Here is a 23,901-nt window from a genome sequence, read left to right as displayed (position 1 = left end):
GGTTAAAATCAGTGCAGTTTTGAAACGTTCAAACTGATGTCCAATTGTATCCAGACACAGACAAAACCCCACTGCTGTATCTCAGGAACCATCATGCTAAATTTGGTACGATATCCTAAGAGGTGTCCAAATGCATCGCGAACAGACAAACAACTTTAAAAAATATAAAGTATATGTGTTGCAGATCCTATGGCAGCAAAATAAACTGAGAATCCAGTTAAGGAAAGGGTGGGTGGCTGATTATTAGCCATATTCTGACATGCCATTATACAAATGACAAGTTTATATAGCAATGCAGAGCTATATACAAATGAATCATAAACATCCATTAACCTCCAGGTGAGATTACACCCCCTAAGCATGGAGAGTGAATCACGGTGATGAGCACACAGTTCCAGACAGGGCTGGCTTTGATGTTTCACACCAAATACAGGCGTGGCCTTATGATACTTTCTCACGAGGTGGGGTTTCCAGCTCTGTGTAACCTTGGGCCAGTCGTTTGATGTCTGTACCCTAGAAAGAGACTGTAAACTGCTTGGGGCACAGACTCCTTTTCCTCTGTTCAATGCTGTCATGGTTCAGGAAGGTAAGTAGTATCTTTTAATGTACAAAGCTACACTTACATTTCGTTTTGTCGCCCAAAGGTTATTTAAAAACAACTGCTGTTATTTTAGCATACATATATAACGCCAACCTTTCTGAAAGGAGGTTCAGAAGGAACGGCTCTACAGCTTAGATTGTTGCGCTGGCTGGCGTGTTATGGTGGGATATTCGGTTATATCCTACATTATTACTGCCTTTGAATCCTATGGAAAATCTGTGATATTCTGCATTGTAACATAATATTCTGCGTTATCAGCAGTTTTAATTTTGTCTTTTACCTTGATGAAGGTGCCATAGTGCACCACCAAAACATTGGTATCACGTCTGGACCACAATACAATCTATCTACTTCAAGATAGTGAGTGCTGTGTCCTTTATCTGAGTTCCTGCCTATGTGATAAGTGTTTATATATATATATATATATATATATATATATATATATATATATATATATATATATATATATATATATATATATATATGAGAAAAACAGACAGTGAATCCCAGCGCTTCTCCATTGAGCTATCAATAAATGGGAAAATAAATATACATAGTATATTACAGTCCTCGGTTATCCAACGGAATCCATTCTGGAAGTAGCGTTGGATAGTGAAACCGTTGTAAAGTGAGTCCCATGTTAATCAGTGGCGGTGAGCGTTGAATAACGCTCTCCGGCTTTGAAAAACGGCCCTTAGGGTTGCATTGTAAAGCGTTGGATATGCCATTCGTTGTAAAGTGAAACGTTGGATAACGAGGACTACCTGTATATATAGTGTGTGTGTGTTTGTATCTTATATAAATAGCTCTGTGATAAAAACGGAGCTCCGTACTGTTCTAGCCCCTGCGCTCTTAACCCTTTGGCTGCCAGCTGGGCTCCTTCACTGTTGGAGGGCAAAGCTGAAGTGGCAGCTACCTGCTCCCAGACTATATTGCTGCTCCTACTGCTGACTGTACTGTACTGGAGCTGCTGTGTGGTCACCCAGGCCCATGGGGCTGGAACTAAGGGTGCGGGGGTGGAGAGGGGTTATACATATTTACAGTACGGTATGTTACTGGATTTCGGATGTAGTCCCCCTATTTGAAACACATTTCTTGCTACCCGGCACCGGCCCTTCCTCACAGGGCTTGTACAGTATGTTATGGAAGCACATCTCCCTCAGAGAGGCCTACAATGCCCTATATTACAATGGGTTTCTGGTCTTTCTGAGAGTGCCTTTTACATAAAGATTCCTTATCACTGGAGTTCCTAAACCCCACTGTTATAGAAGCACAAAACCCCTTCACAATGGTTTTATTCTAGTGGGGGGGGGGGGCGGGCAAGAAAAATGGCTGCATCACTGTGTATTAATGGTGGGGTTACTCTGCTAGCATGACTTGAGCTGTGTGGCATTATAGCAGCCCCGGCACTCTGCCAGTGGGAGCCTGGAAGACATGGCGGGGCCTGCTCGCCTCCGCTACTACTGTACATGCTAGAGATGCTGATTGGTGCTGATGCTGCAGCTCAGGCCGCAGGGCTAGGTCCTACTGTGCACTTCCCCCACTTGGGCACTAGGAGGCGGAAAGACCGTTGCCTTTAATACGCAGGCACAACCTCCGCAGCTCAGTCATCGCACAACCGCAGCTCTCACGCGCCCGGGGATTGGCTGGCGGGAATCCACTCGGAGGCTGTGATTGGAGAGGACAGGTGCCTGTCCGCAATGACGCAGGACGTGGGACCCGCCGCGCGCTGCCCTAGTCTCCGGGGCCTCAGTCTGAGGCGGACAGCGGAGGAGGAAGCATCGGCTCCGGCAGGGTCCGGGTAACCCCGCACTGTACAGGGCACATCCATCACTCCTCCTACGCCCCACACCGGTCTCCCGCTTTGCGCCTCCATGGCGGGACTCCCCTCCGCTGGATGACCGGAGCAGGTGAAAATCAGCAATATACGGTAATGAACGTGGGGGTGCCTGTCGCGATATGTGGTTGGGGAATCGGGACAGTGGATGGGGTGTGGTATGGCTCATGACGAGGGGCCCATCTTGTGACATCTAGCTACATCATTGCACCTCCCTCGGGCCCTCCCTCATATACAAGACCTCATGACATCTCCAGAACAGCTTTCTGCAGAAATATCTGAGTATTTAATACATGTATTTATTTATATATTTATTTATTACAAGTGTGTATATATATATATATATATATATATATATATATATATATATATATAAAATCTATATCTCATTACAAGTGTATATGTGTGTGTGTGTATATATATATATATATATATAACAACACATGGTTTTTATATATACAAATGTGTAAGTAGCCATGTCTATGGTGCTTTGTATTATTACATTTGACAATTGGCTTTTAGTGTAAAACCCCCCACACCAATAAGCAAAGATAGTGTGCATGGTTTTCTGGGGAATATTCCAGTTATATATTCTGAGAGATGATTAATTTCCCTGCAGCAGCAGCAGCAGCAGAAATCTCTCTGGGATTATACATAACACCCAGTGTTAGCATGTAACTCTGGTCTTGCAGAAGCAGCCGGGCCTCTCCCTGGCATGTAACCCCTTCAGGGCCACGTCGTCCTGCACATACCACTGGCCTTGCTCACACTGGACGTTTGTTTTGGCTCTGCTGTCCATAGGGTCCTGATACACAATGAGAGCGAAGGGCTTATATATATTAGTGCTGTTATTCCAAGCTTCTGGTCTTCTGCATCTGTCACCAACTGTACATGAAGGTGATATATACCGGCTCTTGTGTATTCCTCCTGGAGTTGGCTTGTTCTGTGCAGCTGTTTTCCAGTTTGTGAGCTTTCGCTTGACAATGTGATTTTGTAACTGTGGGCAGCTCTCCCTCCTCCCAGATGTGCTATGGTCACTCTGCAGACACAGGGCGTGAGCTGTGCTGCACACGATTAAGCTGCAGTCAGATCTTCACTTGCGTATTGTAACAATACCATTTGTAAAGCTATTTTCCTCCCCGAGGAATGTCTGCTCACAGCCCCTTTATCTGCCTGACGGGGAGATTTTTGCCTTTTGCCCTCTATTACTGTGTGAGTTTTATCTAGCCTGAGATGTATCAAAAGGATTTTTGAAGCGAATGCATTTTGCTCGTCTGAATAATTCTACTAATCAGTTTTTTCCCCCTTCAATATTATATTACAACGTAAGCCAGACATTACTAAGTTCTTTTAACAGAAGTCTGCTCTCTTTTCTGACCAGATGAGCGTTACAGATGTTTGCTAGTTCAGTAGCAGCCATATTGAGTAAGAGCCCAAGATGGCAGCATTCAGCGTGTTCATGGCCTAGCTGCCTTGAATCCGTGCTCTCATCAGAGGTTTCATGTTATATACATGTAAGATGACAGATTTTCTATCAAAGAGCTTGATTCAATCTTTGGCGTGTTTCCTTGGTTTGCTTTTAAACAAGAAAGGGCTAAAGAATAATCTAGTATTATGACTGCTGCACTATGGCAAGAGGTATGGTTCATCATGACTTTGTGCAATCATCATTTAATCACGTGCCACTTGACTATACCTTTCGAGATGGGGCAACTGTGCAGTGATTTCTCTTATTTTTTTATTTATTTTTCTCCCATTTTTTTTCATTAAATTCTGAAGATTCATAATAGCCTTGTTAATCCTCAATGAAGATAGTGTTTGGCGTTATCAAAATATTCTTTACCAGCGAGATTTCAGGTTGTTAGTATAAGAGCTTTTAAGACCTCAGAAGTCTCCTCATGGGGTCTCAAAAACGTACATGCAAACTATGTCTGTGAGTCCATAAAACGGCGTCACCGCCTACAAGAGAATACAGTTGTTTTTTAAAGATACCTCAAAACAGCAGAGGCCATATCATACATTTGGCATGATGCTGAAAAGAATAGGTACTTGTAAATTGCAGGTTGATTTAAAAATGTTTCATGTTGAAATCCCTCGTGCATGCAGAATTAGTGTAAGCATCACTGTTAAAGTGAAACATTTGCTAGATGTGCTTCTATTTTGACGTGTTCTTACTAATGTAGAATAACAGTGCTGCTTTGAATATGAAACATGACAGAAAATACATTTTGCTGGTGATAAACTTAAAGATAATGAACCACAGTCTAAAAGGGCTTTTTTGCTTAGCAAGCGTCTCCCTTCAGCATGCAGTGAGTTTCCCATGAAATGGATCGGTGACGTCACAAGCCGATGGAGCTGGTTACCGTGGAGACCAGATGACGGAAAGGGAATTCTGACGTGCATATAGACAATGACCAAGGGAAAAATTGCTTAAAATGTGTCGTTATTAACAGATGCACGTTTTACACGAGCTCTGCTTCTGGAGGGGCCTTTATCACAACTTGAATGCATTGCAGATTCTTTGATCGTAAAGGGGTTAATGGAAAGGATTTCATTGGAGAAGCATGTGAGGGTGGATGTTGCTGGACTTTTATGAAGTGCAGTTAATGTAAAGGAGGAGGTTATATCTGAAGGAGGAACCAACATGAATGGAATTCTACTCACTTCTAATAGATTGGTTAGAGAATAGAAGCCCAAATAACATTGCAAGAACCAGCCATTAGTTAGAACTGCTGACGTGTACCTATTGACTGCATTGTAAGAATTTCTGATGGCCTGTGTGTGTGTGTGTGTGTGTGTGTGTGTATATGTATATATAACACTCCCTGCCCGTCCTGGGGAGTTTATATCAGTGTCTCTATTATTGGCTACTCAGAAGGCATTACGTTATTCAGGGTGCTGGATTCGTGAGGCTGGGCGATGAGGTAGCAAAGATGGAAATGATGGGTGCCAGGAACTTTTAACATAGTTACATAGTAGATGAGGTTGAAAAAAAGCCACGCGTCCATCAAGTTCAACCTATGCTAAATTTAGACAACAGATACTTTTTCCTACATCCGTACTTACAGTATATTGATCCAGAGGAAGGCAAACAGAAAACCCCAATGATATCTCATAAGGGGAAAAATAAATTCCTTCCTAACTCTAAGAATTGGCAATCAGATTACACCCTGGATCAACATCCTTCCCATGTTTACTTATTTGGTATATCCCTGTATACCTTTCCAAAAAGATGTCCAACCTTTTCTTGAACAAATCTATTGTATCTGCCATCACAGTCTCCATGGGTAATGAATCCCACATTGTAACTGCCCTTACTGCAAAGAGCCCTTTCCTTTGTTGCTGGTGAAATCTCCTTTCCCCCAACCTTAAGGGATGACCCGAGTCCTTTGCTGCCCTTGGGATAAATAGTTATTTGTAAAGCTCCTTATATTGTCCTCGAATATATTTGTATATAGTTATCATATAAACTCTTAGATGCCTATTTTCTAATGTAAATAAATCTAATTTAGCTGGCCTCATCATGTTAGATTGTCCATCCCCTTTATTAATTTGGTGGCTCTTCTCTGCACTCTCTCTAGTTCCATAATGTCTTTTCTTAGGATTGGTGCCCAAAATTGTTCTCCATATTCAAGGTGTGGTCTTACTAATCTATCCTATCTATCCATAAAATGTTGTACTAGGAAGTAATACATTGAGAGTTACCTCTTGTTTTCAAGTATGTCCTGGGCATATAGTTAAGACAAATAATACATGGTTACAAATACAGTTACATAAATGAACAGGGTATACATTATATACAAGACATTGCATGCATAGTTAGAGATAATACATATTATAGGCTTATGAAGCAGTTACAGACCACATTAAAATGTGAGACAGCCTTTGTTTTGAAAGAACTTAAACTGGTGGTGGATGTGAGAGTCTCCGGTAGGTTGTTCCAGTTGTGAGGTGCACGGTAAGAGGAGGAACAGACAGATACTTTGTTGAGCCTTGGGACCATGAGCAGTCTTTTGGAGTCTGATCTCAGATGATAAGTGCTGCATGTGGTAGGGGTGAGAAGCCTGTTCAGATAGATGGGTATCTTGCCCAGAAGGTATTTGAAGGCAAGACAGGAAAGGTGAACTTTGCGCCTAGACTCTAGTGATGACCAATCTAGTTCTTTGAGCATTTTGCAGTGATGTGTGTTGTAGTTGCATTGGAGAACAAAACGGCATATTGAATTGTAGAGGGTGTCAAGTTTGCTAAGGTGGGTTTGGGGTGCTGAGCCATATACTATGTCTCCATAGTCAATAATTGGCAGTAGCATCTGCTATGCGATACGCTTTCTGACCAGCAGACTTAGGGAGGATTTGTTCCTGTAAAGTACACCTAGTTTGGCATAGGTCTTGGATGTCAGGGTATCAATGTGCATCCCGAATGTTAAGTGGGAGTCAAACTATATGCCCAGGTATTTAAAACTAGTGACAGGAGTTAGGGTGGTGTCAGCGTTGGTTCTGATCTGGAGCTCAGTCACTGGAAGCTTTAAAAATGTAGCCTTGTCCCAAATACCATTGTTAGTCTTGTCAGTGTTTAAAAACAGTTTGTTGTGGGAAATCCAGTTTTCAAGTCTCAAAAAGTCAGACTGAAGTATGTGTTGAAGGTCGGAGAGGTTATGGCTGTGTGCTTATAGGATTGTGTCATCTGCATACATGTGTATTGAGGCTTCCTTACATGCTGTGGGAAGATCATTGAATACTGAGAAGAGTAGGGGCCCCAGAACAGAGCCTTGCGGGACGCCACAGGTAATATCCAAGGGTTTGGAGTTAGAGCCTGAGATGGACACATGTTGGGATCTACCTGATAGGTAGGACTGAAACCAGTTTAAAGCATGCTTCCCTATTCCAGAGCTCTGGAGTTTGTTAAGCAGGATAGCATAATCAACAGTATCAAAAGCCTTTGCAAAATCTAGGAATACTGCACCAGTGAGTTGTCCCCGTTCCATTCCACACTGGATTTCATTGCAAACTTTTAGCAGGGTAGTTACGGTGGAGTGTTTTGTGGCGAAAGCCAGGTTGGAATTGGCTAGGGAAATTTGTCTTGATATAGTAATCACTTAATTGGGAGTGGACACATTTTTCCATGACTTTGGATAGAATTGGGAGAAGGGAGATTGGCCTGTAGTTTGAGACAGTGTGTTTGTCCCCACTTGTGAAGATTGGGACAACTCTGGCAGCTTTCTAGGTCTTAGGGATATGGCCTGCAGATAGGATAGAGTTGACTATGGAAGCAATTGGTTTGGCAATGGCTGGGGCACCAAGTCGTAGGAACCTAGATTGTAGTAAGTCAGGTCCACATTGGCTGCTTAGTTTTAATTTGAGGAGCGCTTGTGTAATCTCCTCTTCGGATACTGGGCCAAATTGAAAATTGTGGACAGTGTTGGGAGGGGGTGGGGCTATATGGGTACTCCCAGGATGAGTTTGTGGTTTGGGCTGCGTTTTGCTAATAAGTTAGCTGCACACACCACAAAGTAATCATTGAATGCATTTGCAATGTCAGTGAGGTTTGTCAGTAATATCCCCCAGTGATATTACTTGGTTGTTGATGGTTAGAAGGTTGGAATATGTTGTTGATAATTTTCCAGAAGTTACCTGGAAGGGAGAAGGAGCGGCTCAGTGAGTAAAGACACTGACTGGCACTGAGGTTGAAGCAGGGGAACCTGGTTCAATTCCCGTTGTCGGCTCCTTGTGACCTTGGGCAAGTCATTTTATCTCTCTGTGCCTCAGACACTAAAAACATAGATTGTAAGCTCCACGGGGCAGGGACCTGTGCCTGAAAAATGTCTCTGTAAAGCGCTACGTAAAACTAGCAGCGCTATAAAAGAACATGCTATTATTATATTTTCTTCTAAAAGTCAAAAATTGGCTTTGTCACCGGCTGGGCGGTTACATTGCAACACACTAACCCCGCCCACAGTGACATCACGCGATGGCAAAGAACTACATTTCCCATAATGCTATTCACCTAGTGGAGTGCAAGAATGGCGGATCCCGCAACTTGGAAAGTTGCATTAAGAGACTGCAGCCAGATGTGTGCGCGCGCTGTGCCCCCCGTCTGCCGTTCGTGCGCGTATATCTATGTTCCCATAATGCTATGGACCTCGTGAGGTATGGGAGTGTAAAAATGGCGGCTCACAACTTGGAAATCTCCATTAAGAGACTGCTGTGTGCGACTGTGCTGTGTGCGACTGTGCCTTTGAGATTCAGTGTGGAGTATATTGCAGTTTCTCCCACGGACAGTTATACGTTGCGTGTTCTAGAGGTGGGTTCCCCCAATCATTTGTATATCTTTGCTCCAACTGCACAACAAAAAATGTTGTTTATAATCAAGCCTTACAATGAACATGTACTTTGCTCATATTAAACTTTAGGTCCATAGTTGTTGCCACCATCGGCATCATGTCACCCATCATGCTGCTCACGAATCTCCCGTACAGTTATAAGTTTCACAATCAGTTTTTAACAAGAACAAGTCGTGTTCTGTAGTCTTTATAAGAAAACATTTTAAAAATAATAATCGAAACATTTACTGAATTTTTCTTTTCACCTTTCTTATGGAGCCTTTCCGAAATCCATAAAGCTACCTTAAGATATTTCTAACAAATACAGTAGTACCTATGATAAAATGAAATCCCTGGCAACGCCGGGTATATAAGCTAGTGCTTTATAAAGGGGCATAATTATGTTCACTTCTCTTCCATCCATTGCCCGTTTTAATGCAAGTTAAGATCTTGTGTGCCTTTGCAGCTACTGCATGACTTTGGGCACTATTGCTAAGCCTGCTGTCTACCAGCACTCCTAAATCCTTCTCCATCAAGGATTCCCCCAATTTATCCCCATTTAATGTGTAAGTCGCCTGTTTATTCTTGCTTCCCAAATGCATAACCTTACATTTATCTGTATTAAACCTCATCTGGAAGAAAGGTGAAGATGTGTTGCACTGCCTCAATTTCCAACTCCCAATGAGACCGGAAAAAATACAAAGTGAGCACTCAGCTGAACAACAGGTCAGGTTTATTGCAGGGTGGTGCAGCAAGGGGACAGCAAAGCCACACGAACGCACCTACGCGTTTCGTGCACAAGGCACTTTATAAAGTGCCTTGTGCACGAAACGCGTAGGTGCGTTCGTGTGGCTTTGCTGTCCCCTTGCTGCACCACCCTGCAATAAACCTGACCTGTTGTTCAGCTGAGTGCTCACTTTGTATTTTTTCCGGTCTCATTGGGAGTTGGAAATTGAGGCAGTGCAACACATCTTCACCTTTCTTCCTGCTGGCTATCTATCTGGATGAACTGCACGCCCTGGATATCTGGATGTCCTGCAAGCACTAAGGTAATAGGGCCATAGCGCCCCTACATATATGCATATGATTACCAGTGCTTCTGTTCATTATATATTGGTTACTAGGGGGGGCTATTATGGTGTTTCATTTGTGGTAGTCATGTGGACCCCACTAGACTCCTAGCCCGCACCTGATAATTGCCATATTATTCATGGACTTATCCAGTATCATTTACTTATGCTATTGAGGAACTTCGACCAATTTGGATGCATCACTTTTTTCCTGTTCTTAAACCTCATCTGCCATTTACCTGCCCACGTTTACAGTCTCTCCAAGTCCTTCTGGAGAGAAATTACACCCTGCTTTGATTCATTCTACTATCGTACACAAATTGGTGTCCTCAGCAAAGATGGAGACTTTGCTCTCTATGCCTACCTCAAGGTAATTAATAAACAAGTTCAAAAGCAGGGGTCCCTGTACCGATCCCTGAGGTACTCCACTCACGACTTTAGCCCAACCTGAAAAAGTTCAATTTATGACAACCCTCTGTTGTCTGTCCTTTAACCAGTTTTCAATCCAGGTGCATATATTATTACTGAGTCCAATTTTCTTTATTTTGTACACCAACCTCTTGTGTGGAACCGTATCAAAAGCTTTTGCAAAATCTAAGTAGACCATATCACCTGCATTACCCTGGTCTAAATTCCTACTTACCACCTCAAAGAAACAAATAAGGTTAGTTTGGCATGATCTATCTTTCATAAATCCATGCTGACTATTACTAATAATTTTGTTTTCCATTAGGTATTCCTGAATATTATCCCGTAATAAACCTTGAAGTAGCTTCCCCACTTTTGAAGTCAGGCTTACAGGTCTGTAATTCCCCGGTTGTGATCTAGCTCCCTTTTTTAAATATAGGCACCACATCTGCTTTACGCTAATCTTGTGGTACTGAGCCTATGGAAATGGAGTCTTTGAATATTAAATAATGGTTTGGCTATTACTGAACTTACTTTTTTAGTACAAACAGCACTCTTCATTTGAGCCCGCTGTTACTAGGGCTCTTCTCACTCGTACACAGTACACATTAGCATAGATGTCTGTTTCATTTCGCTTGTCTGTTCTCTTAACAGATGCATCCCCAGGCGCCCTTGCTTAACACAACAGGGAGGTGCCGACACTTGACTAGATTCTCCTTAATGGACCTGTCCCCATTCTGCCTAACGTCCTTGACACTCTGTCACTATGGGCCCCCTTGGACCATGGCAGACTCGCTATATATAGGGGATCTACATCCAATTCCTGTCTCTGAACTGCCACTTCTAGGCAGACTCGGATTGTGGCATGTGGGGATCTGCCTGTAGAGCTGATTCTATGGCACCTGGGGCCCCTGATGCCTTCCTCTTCTTATGTGAACCGCTGGATACACCTTGGCCATATCTTGGGACCGTAACTGTAGGGGCACTTTCCCTATCTAGAACATAATTGTCATAGGAGACCAGGCCAGTGACACCTTTTATCCGGATCATACATTGAGCAAAATAAAATAATGAAATAAATTGTAGTTTATTCCCTTACAATAGGCATACACACAATGATACACAAAATACAGGCAAAAAGACACACTTACTTGGGAACTGGGATAACAACCTAACTTTCCTAGGTGCAGGGAATCCTTAATTAAGGATTTTCCCCTGATACCAGTTGCAAAAACAGGATAGAAAATTCCAGGCGGCTTTAGCTGAAGCGGCCCTTTCTTGCTGGAAACGTGGAATCTGGAGAATCCTTAAACTTTGGAGAACTTTAAAACTTGGGAGAATCTGAAAATCTGAGCTGCGTAAGAGTTTTTAAAACCTCTCGCTTTCACTCACAGAATTCTCCCTCTCCCTATCAGGAGCGTGAGAATATTCTCAGTAACCAATCTGCGACACCCAGTATCAAAACTGGGTTACCTAGAAATCTGAATGAACCCAGGGGCAGGTGCAATGTGGCACCTCTGCTTCCCTCCGCCCCCCCCCCCCCCCTGCAGTGATAGACTCCGGCCAGTCTGGGGAAGCAAATGGAAATGCAAAGAGTGTTCCTTGATCTGAAGGATGTGGATGCTTCACCTAGCCATCCTGCCCAAATGCTCTTCCCACCTCTGGCAGCATCTGGGCCTTCCAAGCCCCGACCTCTGAGCAGACAGTGGCACCAGCTTGGTAGCCATCTTGCTCACTCAGACCCCTGGTTCTGAGAGTCCCAGCTTATTACAATGCACAAGCATATACTTTAAAACACACAGTTTAATAAAATATACACTTTAAAATTATCGTAAGTCTTTCTGGTTATGGGGAATAGAATAAGAAACTGTACTTTTCCCCCCTCCCTAGCCATATTCCCCACACACTTTATTATTAACGTAAGACTCGACTTTCTGGGTCACCTGTATAGTAACTGGGTATTCCCCCTAACCTGGGGACCCCTTATAGTTACAGGGATACTTTACCTCCCTTTGCACCATTTACCTTTCTGGGCCGTACTGAAGCAGGGTGACTCACCTAGTGGTAAGTCACATAATTACAGGTAATGCTTGTACAACAGTTGGGTCCAAGAGCTGACACTCCTGAACCCCAAAACATATATCAGAGGTAACTAAACGGGCTTAATCTTTAGTAGTGAGCCTGGTTACCTCTTCACTGTCACAATAATAAACGGGGACGGGCTTTCTCACTCTCTCACTCTCTCACTCATCACACTCTCTCATCACACTCTCTCATCACACTCTCTCATCTCACTCTCTCATCTCACTCTCTCATCACTCTCTCATCACTCTCACTCATCGCACTCTCACTCATCGCACTCTCACTCATCTCACTCTCACTCATCTCACTCTCACTCATCTCACTCTCTCTCATCACTCACTCATCACTCATCACTCTCATTCTCTCTCATCACTCTCATTCTCTCTCATCACTCTCATTCTCTCTCATCACTCTCATTCTCTCTCATCACTCTCATTCTCTCTCATCACTCTCATTCTCTCTCATCACTCTCATTCTCTCTCATCACTCTCATTCTCTCTCATCACTCTCATTCTCTCTCATCACTCTCATTCTCTCTCATCACTCACTCTCACTCTCTCTCATCACTCACTCTCACTCTCTCTCATCACTCACTCTCACTCTCTCTCATCACTCACTCTCACTCTCTCTCATCACTCACTCTCACTCTCTCTCATCACTCACTCTCTCTCTCTCTCATCACTCTCACTCTCACTCTCTCTCATCACTCTCACTCTCACTCTCTCTCATCACTCTCACTCTCTCTCACTCTCTCTCATCACTCTCACTCTCTCTCATCACTCTCACTCTCTCTCATCACTCTCACTCTCTCTCATCACTCTCATCACTCTGATTCTCTCTCATCACTCTCATTCTCTCTCATCACTCTCTCTCATCACTCTCACTCTCTCTCATCACTCTCACTGTCTCTCCTCACTCCCAATCCTGTGTAATAGGAAAAGTATCACTCTGTGGTGGGCCACGCTATTAACCCTAAAAGGTCTTGGTAATCCCATAAGGGGGTGATACAGACTTCTTCTCACTGATCGTGTGCTTCATATAGAATTTGCAGTCCGTGTCTTAAAGAGCTTTGATCAAGGTCACATGTTGTGCTGACGTTACAACTGAGTTACTTCTTCATGCCCTGAACTGCCGTCATACACTGGTGCGATACACAACAGGGAAACACAAAGTTTGGCATTTCTACCCTGCCTATTATTATCACCTACAACCACACTGTGTTTTAAATTTATTTTTTTATTTTTTTGGAACTCCAATTTTATTAGGTTTTTTTTTTTTTTTTAATATCTTAACATGGTCTAGTATTTTAACATGGTCTAGTAACACATTGTCTGGTATATTCAAATATAACCCGTCTATTTCGTTATTTCGTAACATCCATACATATCAGAGAACATTTAACATGAACAAGACGAACTGATGAACACACGTACTGTATACACTATACATGGGGAAGAAGGGTGGGAAGGGAGGGGGCACTGGCGCTAAATTTCTAAAAGTTTGGACGCCATGGTTGGCACAGACAGATATTCCAGGGGTGAATGATGCCACCGCTTTGCTTTGATAAACGCAAATGCGTTCTCCTATGACAACTAACCACACTGTTTTGAGGATAACCAACCAAGATCGCATTCATAGATTAACTTGGCCCGTGTGTTAGCTGATTCATTGGCTATGGAACTGCTAAACTAGATCTATTTTCCCCTTCTCTTTTGTGCCAATAGATGCATATTGACCCTGTAGTGACTGCAAACCTGCAGACTCCCATCTCTTCCTTCCCAATTGTCATTTCATTACTATTTGCAGTCACTCTATGCACTTTTCACCAAATTACCTTTTCATGTCAGCAATTCCCTTGCTTCAGTGGTTCTGGTCAGACGTAAACTTAATGGTGTTCCTCTATAAAGCATTACTAAGGACACACCTTGAATATGGAGTACAGTTTTGGGCACCACTCCTTAAAAAATGACATTATGGAACAAGAGAGAGTGCAGAGAAGAGCCACCAAATTAATAAATTGGATGGGTAATCTGATTTATGAGGAGAGGCTACCTAATTTAGATGCTTCTTTTCTAATGTAAATACATCTAAGAGGGGATATGATAACTATATACAAATATGTTTGAGGGACAATACAAGGAGCTTTCAAAAGTATTATTCATCCCACGGGCAGTACAAACGACACAGGGTCATCCCTTTATGTTGGAGGAAAGGAGATTTTACCAGCAACAAAGGAAAGGGTTCTTTACAGTAAGTGCAGTTACAATGTGGAATTCATTATCCGTGGAGACTGATGGCAGATACAATAGATTTGTTCAAAAAAAGGTTGGACATCCTTTTTAGAAAGGAAAGTTATACAGTATACCAAATATGTAATATTGGGAAGGATGTTGGTTCAGGGAGTAATCTGATTGCCATTATTTGGAGTCGGGAAGGAATTTATCTTTCCTCTTATGAGACATCATGTGTCATTGTCTTTTTTTTTCAGTTGACACCAACGGGGTCATGTGACATCACATGGCCCTGCGTTGACGCCCGTTGCCATGGCAACGCGTGATGTGGCGTTGCGTGACATCACGTCACATGACCCGCTGATGCAGACAGCTGGTTAAGGGGGAGTGGATGCAGGGGGGCGCAGCATCAGAAGTTTGCGTATCCCTGCCCTAACGCCTTTCACTAGGAAGGACACAGATTTTTCGCTCCTTAATTCTGCTCATTTTAATTACTTTTTTTTTGGTTAAGAAATTATTAACTAAGGTTTAAAAAAACAAACAAACAAAAAAAAAACCCCATAGGAGTTTCCCATGAACCCATATTCTCGGTTTAAAATGAGATTTTGTGATGGAGTAATGAGAGAAGGGCTGGGCAGTGATCTCATCCTTTCATTTGGACATGAGATCATGATCATTGATTTGATAAAGTGGTTAGAAGTTGAGCAGTCCCTATAATTATAATGCTAAGGAGCAGTGACTTGTTTCTGCTCCTACTCCTTCCGTAACATGTCTCCCCTCTTTTTCTTTTTGTTTTGAAGACCATTCGCGCTTTAGATTTATTGCTTATTTTTCAGCAGCCCAAAAAAAAGGCGTAATGGATTGAGCATTGACCCCTATGCATGAGTCATTCACTTGTGATTGGTCGTTCTGTTGCGTTTCAGTATTAATATTCATTTAAAAGGTGGAATTACATTTTACAGAACAGTGAGGGCTGAACTATTTCTAATGATAAGTGTTACCACAAGAAGCACACCGCTACAAAGAGGTTAGCTGTTTGGAAGAGAGTACAATCTTAATCCGAGGAACATCCCTTTAAAGCTGCAAAACATGTGAAATCTTATGTATTTTGTTTTAAATAATTACATTTTGTAGTATGAGATAATAGTGACTGTGGTTTTTTTTTGTTATTTTATTATTATTATTATTATTATTCAACTCTTAATGCCATTTTTAAATTGTTTTTTTAAAGCATCCTTTGATTTTTATAGCAGTCTTTAACCCACCTCCGAAGCAGTGCTAGATCTTTGCAACGCTTTCCTGTTTGGGGTAATTTGTTGCCAATGTTCCCAGCAGTTTGAGCTGCAAACTGTAACAATAGCTAATGTTACCATAGTAATATAAGAGTATATGAAGAAGAGGAAGGACCCGTTCTAGACTAGCACGCTTTAATTAAATGGGATATAATCACAATATAAAACTTATCCTAATAAAATAAGATTCTAGAATACATACATTTATTTATAAAATGTTTTACCAGGAAGTAATATATTGAGTTACCTCTCGTTTTCAAGTATGTCCTGGGCACAGAGTTATGACAAATAATACATGGTTACAAATACACAGTTACGTAAGTGAACAGGGTATACATTATATACAAGACATTGCGTGCACAGTTAGAGATAATATATATTATGGGCGTATGTAACACTTACAGACCAGATTAAAATGTGAGACAGCTTTAGTTATGAAAGAACTTAAACTGGTGGTGGATGTGAGAGTCTCCGGTAGGTTGTTCCAGTTATGAGATGCACAGTAAGAGGAGGAGCAGCCGGATACTTTGCTGACCCTTGGGACCATGAACAGTCTTTTGGAGTCAGATCTCAGATAAGTGCAGGTGCAGAATGTATGTATGTATGTATGTATAATAAATACATTTTAAAAAGGTTGACCTATTGAATACATTATAAGGTCGGACACAATCCAAGAGACTCTATTAACTAACATAAAATGGCTACCACTCATGAAGCCCTTGTAGCGCGAAACATACCTTGTTGCTTTGTGGCAACTGGTAACGTCAGCAACGCAAGCTGCGACCAGGGTGGAGCGAACCGCACGCTCACACTCGTCGCGATCGGAGTGATAACTCTGAATGCCCTCGTCCAGGGTGAGGGTGCGTGCGCTTGCTGCTTGGCGAGACAACCAAATTTGATTTGGCTGTTTGCTGATGCGTCACGTGAGCGGTTTGCCCAATGAGGGCGAACCAGCTCTAGCCGGCCAGATATCGCCCGGCTGAGCATAGCGCACGGTGCTCTAGCACCAGCGTGTGTGCTCCTGGCCGCAGCTTAAGTCTGCTCCTATTGTAGGGAGGCGACACGTCCGCTTACACTGGCGTGTCTCTCTTTCTAGGGGGGTGGGATATTAATGGGTAATTTTGACCCTTGGCTCGTTCTGATATATATTCCAGGGCTACAATATGATATGACTTTTATGTCAAAGATCTGACTGGCAGACCATTTACAGCTACATAGATTGACATACCAACCCTACAAACTTAACCTCGGGGTGACTGATAGCTGTGGTTGTAAGAATAAATGACTCCGGGTGACCTCTTTTAAAGCGAGAATGTTACAATTAGAACCGGTCACACAGGCGTTCTAAACACAAGTTACACTTCTCGTGCTGTAAGAACTTTGCTGAGGGATGTTGAGGCTTTACATAATTTGATGAAGGCATTAACCTTTCAAAGGGGAAGCGCTCCCCAGTGCTATCCTCCTTCAAACTCCACAGGTATTCCTCCCTCACACATTCAGTGACTATATTATTTTATTACTCTACTAGGGGAGTATTTGTTTCTCATGATTTATACTGTACTTACATGTATGGCACCCTATACCACTCGACAAAGATATAATATTGACATCTTATTGTTCACCATATGCTCCTTCCTGATTTTTGGTAATCAATCTATCTATGGCGGCCATCTTTAGCCGCCACACTTGTCTCACATTTTTTATACATTAATTATTACACTTTCACATCCCTAGTCCTTTTTGGTTATTAACTCTTGGATTAGCCACATTTATATATATTTTTATTTTTGTTCGGTTCTAGCAACCTTTTACCTTTTTTACCTTTTTAGCACACTGGTTTTTTTGTTTTTGATTGTCAGTCCTACTTTATTAAGGTTCCCCCCCACCCCCACCCTCCTGTTACACTGCAATAGGCCTATATTGCTACTTAAGTTACCCTGATAATTGGGTTAGCACTTGCTATTCTTACTATTATTGCCATACATATAGCCCTCTGCCACTTTATTTAACCACCCCTATTTGATATATGCTGTATATCCTGTTGGATTTGTGTGTCCGACCGTGTATTGTATCCGATAGATCCACCTATTTTTTTTTTTTCTTTTAATACCTATCCTAGGATCTTATTTTATTAGTTCATTTGAGTAAAGGTTACGTTTTATATTATCATATCCCATTTAATTAAAAAGTGCTAGTCCTTTCTCGTCTTCATGTACACCTAGCGTATCCCTTTTTGCACCTTTACCTATTCCATAAGGCCTAATGTAAGAGTATTAAACGGTCCCTTGATACTTGGTAATGTAAGGACACATTTTGTAGCTTATCACATTACAGGCATACCCCGTTTTAAGGACACTCACTTTAAGTACACTCGCGAGTAAGTACATCTCGCTCAATAGGCAAACGGCAGCTCACGCATGCGCCTGTCAGCACGCCCTGTATAGCAATACCGGCTCCCTACCTGTACCGAAGCTGTACGCAAGCAGGGAGACTATAGAGCCTGTTACACATGCGTTATTTACATCAGTTAGGCACGTATATGACGATTGCAGTACAGTACACGCATCGATAAGTGGGGAAAATTTAGTGCTTCACTTTAAGTACATTTTCGCTTTACATACATGCTCCGGTCCCATTGCGTATGTTAATGCGGGGTATGCCTGTACATGCTTTGTCGTCGTAGAGGTAAAAGTCTTTAACTACATTAATGAGTACTGAGGAAAAGGTGATTTCAATGTTCTGTTTGACACTATTTCAAAATCATACTTAATAAGTTTTATGTCTTGGTAACTGTAAACTATTACTAAATAGGCACTTAATGAGTTTATCAATAGAAATATATCAAGAAATTCAGGAAGTGTATTTAGTGAGTTTTTGCCAAAAATGCACTTAAAGGAGCAATTCAAGCCATGTTTTTTGTGGAGGATTTCTCTCCCCCCTTCATTTTTTGAATACAGGGTTGTAGGAGGAGGTCTCTGGAAATGAACCCCATGAATTTCAGCTCCAGGGACCCCCTGCTTCCAGGGAAACCTTGGAAGGGATTGCAGTTTTCTGCTTCCGTGTCACATGGGCCAATGGGAAACGGAACCTGATGACATCACAGCGTCCTATTGGGGCGTGGGGGATTTGAAACGCCGCCATTTATGTGACCTGCTAATCGAGCGGAGCGGCTATCGACTCTCCCTGTGGAAGTATGTCTGGAAGCAGGGGATCCCCGGAGCTGAAATTAAATGGGTTTCAGGTCCGGAGACCCCTTGCTTAATCCTTTATTAACAAAATGGGGGGAAAAAAGCTTGGATTGCCTCTTTAATGAGTTTAACCTCTACAATGTTGATATGAACATGAGGGGAAAAAAGGCAGTGAGGGGGTTGGAATGTAGTATTACTGCTTTAATATTTCTTTTGTTCATGATTATTAAGGATGTTTTGTTTTTCAAGTACTATTGTAGCTCCGCATTTTGGTCCACAGAAAATAAAAATGACCAGTTTGGTGTGTGTGTGGTGTGTGTGGTGTGTGTGGTGTGTGTGGTGTGTGTGGTGTGTGTGGTGTGTGTGGTGTGTGTGGTGTGTGTGGTGTGTGTGGTGTGTGTGGTGTGTGTGGTGTGTGTGGTGTGTGTGGTGTGTGTGGTGTGTGTGGTGTGTGTGGTGTGTGTGTGTGTGGTGTGTGTGTGTGTTTCTAAAGTGATATGTAAGATTTTTGTTTTCCCACCTGCTCTTATTACTGCATCTTTAGAGTGAATGCACAGAGTGGTCTCCAGTCGCAAGCACACTACAAATTGCAGGCTCTTGATTGCACCGTTTACTTATAATACCTTCTGTCTCGCACCAGGGTTTTCCAGTATACATCTGAAAATACATTATAAACACAAAAGCATTTTGGATGGGAGAGGGGAAGCCCTTTAGCTTGTATATAGATGTTCCTTGTCACAGTGACGCCCCATTCCATGGAGTGAAGTGAAGGGCTAAAGTGCTGACCTGCTGCATCACCCCCTTGGTCGTACACATGCCGGATACAGTGTGGGCTTGTGAAACAACCAAGCTGTTTATTTTTAAGTACCGCCACGCTTCTTGTGCCCTCCATTTGTTTTGCACTTGTTGCCAGCCCTCATCGTGCTCTCCGACGGCTCATCGGCACTGCATCAAATCCCCTAGAGCAGGGGTGAGCAAACTTATTATGCCGAGCCCCCCTTTTCATCCATGAAATTTCTCGGGCCCCCTGCCTGATGTAATCAAAATCACATGACATCAGCGCACGTGAGCTGGTTCAGCCAATGAGGGAGAACCAGCTTTGTGACGTGTCCGCCACGCCCACGCCACCCCCACCCCCTCCCCATGTCTACAATCTCCTGCAGCCAAGTTCACAAATGGCTTGGGCTGCAGGCGTATACTAGTATTGGATCACTGTTTATTTTATTGTTTGCTGACATCTGGTAATATGTTTTTTTTCTGGTGCACAAAGGCAATTCATTTGAGGGGGCATTCATCCACCTCTTTGCTACATTCCTTCCCTCTCTCCCCCCACCCCCTTTTTTTTCCCCCTTCCCCTCCCCTTTTTTTCCTTCTCCCATTTGCTTTCTCCAGTGTCATCTACGCCTACCTACCAGTACAGGTATTATGTATTATTTATTTCCATTTTAAATGTTGCCCAGGGATCAGGGATCCCCATAACCAAACTCAGGGGGGGTACTGATGGATCACCCCTGCTGATCAATACTCCGAAGTGACCACCCCTGACCCACAGAATAACCCTCAGCCCCCCCAAAACTCATCCTCCTTCCAAGCCCCTCAATTCTGCCATCTCTGCCTGACCTTATTCCCTCCATTTAGCTCCCCCTAGTGTGTCTCCCTCACTCCCCCCAGTGTCTCCCTCACTCCCCCCGGTGTCTCCTCACTCCCCCCGGTGTCTCCTCACTCCCCCCGGTGTCTCCCTCACTCCCCCCAGTGTCTCCCTCACTCCCCCCATTGTCTCCCTCACTCCCCCCCAGTGTGTCTCCCTCACTCCCCCCCAGCGTGTCTCCCTCACTCCCCCCCAGCGTGTCTCCCTCACTCCCCCCCAGCGTGTCTCCCTCACTCCCCCCAGTGTCTCCCCCTCACTCCCCCCAGTGTCTCCCCCTCACTCCCCTCACTCCCCCCAGTGTCTCCCCCTCACTCCCCCCGGCGTGTCTCCCCCTCATACCCCCCGGCGTGTCTCCCTCACTCCCCCCGGCGTGTCTCCCTCACTCCTCCCGGCGTGTCTCCCTCACTCCCCCCGGCGTGTCACTCCCTCACTCCCCCCGGCGTGTCACTCCCTCACTCCCCCCGGCGTGTCACTCCCTCACTCCCCCCGGCGTGTCACTCCCTCACTCCCCCCGGCGTGTCACTCCCTCACTCCCCCCGGCGTGTCACTCCCTCACTCCCCCCGGCGTGTCACTCCCTCACTCCCCCCGGCGTGTCACTCCCTCACTCCCCCCGGCGTGTCACTCCCTCACTCCCCCCGGCGTGTCACTCCCTCACTCCCCCCGGCGTGTCACTCCCTCACTCCCCCCGGCGTGTCACTCCCTCACTCCCCCCGGCGTCTCACTCCCTCACTCCCCCCGGCGTCTCACTCCCTCACTCCCCCCGGCGTCTCACTCCCTCACTCCCCCCGGCGTCTCACTCCCTCACTCCCCCCGGCGTCTCACTCCCTCACTCCCCCCGGCGTGTCACTCCCTCACTCCCCCCGGCGTGTCACTCCCTCACTCCCCCCGGCGTGTCACTCCCTCACTCCCCCCGGCGTGTCACTCCCTCACTCCCCCCGGCGTGTCACTCCCTCACTCCCCCCGGCGTGTCACTCCCTCACTCCCCCCGGCGTGTCACTCCCTCACTCCCCCCGGCGTGTCACTCCCTCACTCCCCCCGGCGTGTCACTCCCTCACTCCCCCCGGCGTGTCACTCCCCCCCCCCTCCCTGGTGTCTCCCTCACTCCCCCGCCCCCCGATGTCTCTCACTCCCCCCCCTGCCCCCCGGTGTCTCTTTCACTCCCCCCCCGCCCGCCCCCCCGGTGTCTCTTTCTCTCCCCCCCCCGCCCCCCGGTGTCTCTTTCTCTCCCCCCCCCCCCGCCCCCCGGTGTCTCTTTCTCTCCCCCCCCCCCCCCCCCCCGCCCTCCGGTGTCTCTTTCTCTCTCCCCCCCCGCCCCCTGGTGTCTCTTTCTCTCCCCCCCCCCCCCCCCCGGTGTCTCTTTCTCTCCCCCCCCCCCGCCCCCCGGTGTCTCTTTCTCTCCCCCCCCCCCCCCCGCCCTCCGGTGTCTCTTTCTCTCTCCCCCCCCGCCCCCTGGTGTCTCTTTCTCTCCCCCCCCCCCCCCGGTGTCTCTTTCTCTCCCCCCGCCCCCCGGTGTCTCTTTCTCTCCCCCCCCCCCCCCCGCCCCCGGTGTCTCTTTCTCTCCCCCCCCCTCCCCGCCCCCGGTGTCTCTTTCTCTCCCCCCCCCCCGCCCCCGGTGTCTCTTTCTCTCCCCCCCCCCCCCCGCCCCCGGTGTCTCTTTCTCTCCCCCCCCCCCCCCGCCCCCGGTGTCTCTTTCTCTCCCCCCCCCCCCGCGCCCCCGGTGTCTCTTTCTCTCCCCCCCCCCGCCCCCGGTGTCTCTTTCTCTCCCCCCCCCCGCCCCCGGTGTCTCTTTCTCTCCCCCCCCCCGCCCCCGGTGTCTCTTCCACTCCCCATTCCCCCCGGTGTCTCTTCCACTCCCCCCCCCCCCCCCCCCGGTGTCTCACTCCCCCTCCCCCCTGGTGTCTCTCACCCCCCCCCAGTGTGTCTCTCTCTCACTCCCCAGTGTCTCTCTCACTCTCCCCCAATATGCCTTTCACCCCCCCCTCCCCGTGTCGCTTTCAACACCCCCCCCCCTGTGTCGCTTTCAACACCCCCCCCTCCCCGTGTCGCTTTCAACACCCCCCCATATCAAAGCAGGGATATCCTTTAAACCTGACCTGTCGGTGGCCCTTCAGGTTTGGAGTTGGACACCCCTGCCCTAATATCTGGCTGCTGGTGGCACTTGAGGACTGCAGTTGGCCACTCCTGCTCTATACTGTACTGGATCTACTGACTTGTCACAGTGTCATGTGCTATTTCTGTTCATGGCGGCGGTCACTGGTTATGGACCTGATGTTAGCACGTCTACAAAAAAGCAGTAATCTGGTAAGTGCTGAAGAGACGATGGGTTTCTTGCAGAGCTGCAATTTATTTATAACTGACAGGAGGAGCCCTTTTATCTACAAGGACTATGGCAGGAAGGGACCCAACCTACATATCGGTAAACACCTTTTTAGAACGGTTATTCTCAAAATGTACAGCCGCTATGGGGGGTGGATTAAAGGGACATGTGCTCTAAATATTTAACTGGCCGCACAGGATACACCCTTTTTGTAAGAATGTTTTATGGATGTTGTTGATGAGAGCACAAATCCAAGATGGATTCCATGACTCAGCCGGAGAAACTTGAGTTACCCAAGTCATTTTATGGTATCTTTTATTATAGGGAAGGAGTAGAACGGTGATAACTGTCTTTTGAAGTGATTTGGTTCCCAGTGTTGGCTTCTTATCTCCTTTAAAGATACTACATTGCATGCTTCATTTGGTATCAGAAATATAAACTTACACTGCAGCTTTGGATAAGAAAATGTATTTATAAGTTTTTATCGATTCTGCAGTGTGCATTATAGAAAGCCTTCATTAGAACGTGTATCCATGAAAAAATGTAACTGAATGTTTCTAAATGTAGAGCTAATGGCGCCTGTACCATGACATTGTTCCCAGGGATATATAGTGGTGCATTTCCGTGTGCTGGGCTCTGCCTGAAGGTGGCACAGCACTTGTTATCTGCTATGAATTCCTTTTGGAAATCCAATGAATTTATCCAATTTCATTTCTTGGATACGGCTTCTCAGGGGATCCGAGGCCATTTTCCTAATTGGTGTCTCTGTCACGGCAGTTCATCCTGTTTTTGTTCGGCATGAAGACGGTACTCCCGGTTCTGTAAATGTATTGTATTTTGCTAGGCTTCTCAGACTAATTGTTTTATAGCGTGGAAGCGCTAATCTCTTTGCATACCCTTTGCAGAC

General features: G+C 45.2%; 1 protein-coding gene across 28 annotated transcripts in view; it reads left to right on the top strand.

Annotated features, from left to right (window-relative positions):
* The first annotated feature begins 2,316 nt into the window (after positions 1 to 2,316).
* The window catches only part of KIF1B (kinesin family member 1B), a 160,332-nt gene continuing 138,747 nt past the window's right edge, over positions 2,317 to 23,901 (top strand). For 11 of the 28 annotated variants that reach the window (XM_075603542.1, XM_075603539.1, XM_075603535.1 and 8 more), the window contains exon 1: positions 2,321 to 2,531. The gene's annotated coding sequence lies outside the window, so the exon portion shown is untranslated. Of the gene's footprint in view, positions 2,532 to 2,662; positions 2,721 to 22,895; positions 22,979 to 23,901 lie in introns of those variants that run through there. The other 17 variants (XM_075603533.1, XM_075603541.1, XM_075603532.1 and 14 more) reach the window with 6 other exon arrangements.

The sequence above is a fragment of the Ascaphus truei genome, chromosome 6 (assembly GCF_040206685.1).
Source record: "Ascaphus truei isolate aAscTru1 chromosome 6, aAscTru1.hap1, whole genome shotgun sequence".
NCBI lineage: Eukaryota > Metazoa > Chordata > Amphibia > Anura > Ascaphidae > Ascaphus > Ascaphus truei.
The sequence above is the reverse complement of the archived record's forward strand: the minus strand, read 5'-3'. Positions and strand labels throughout refer to the sequence as shown.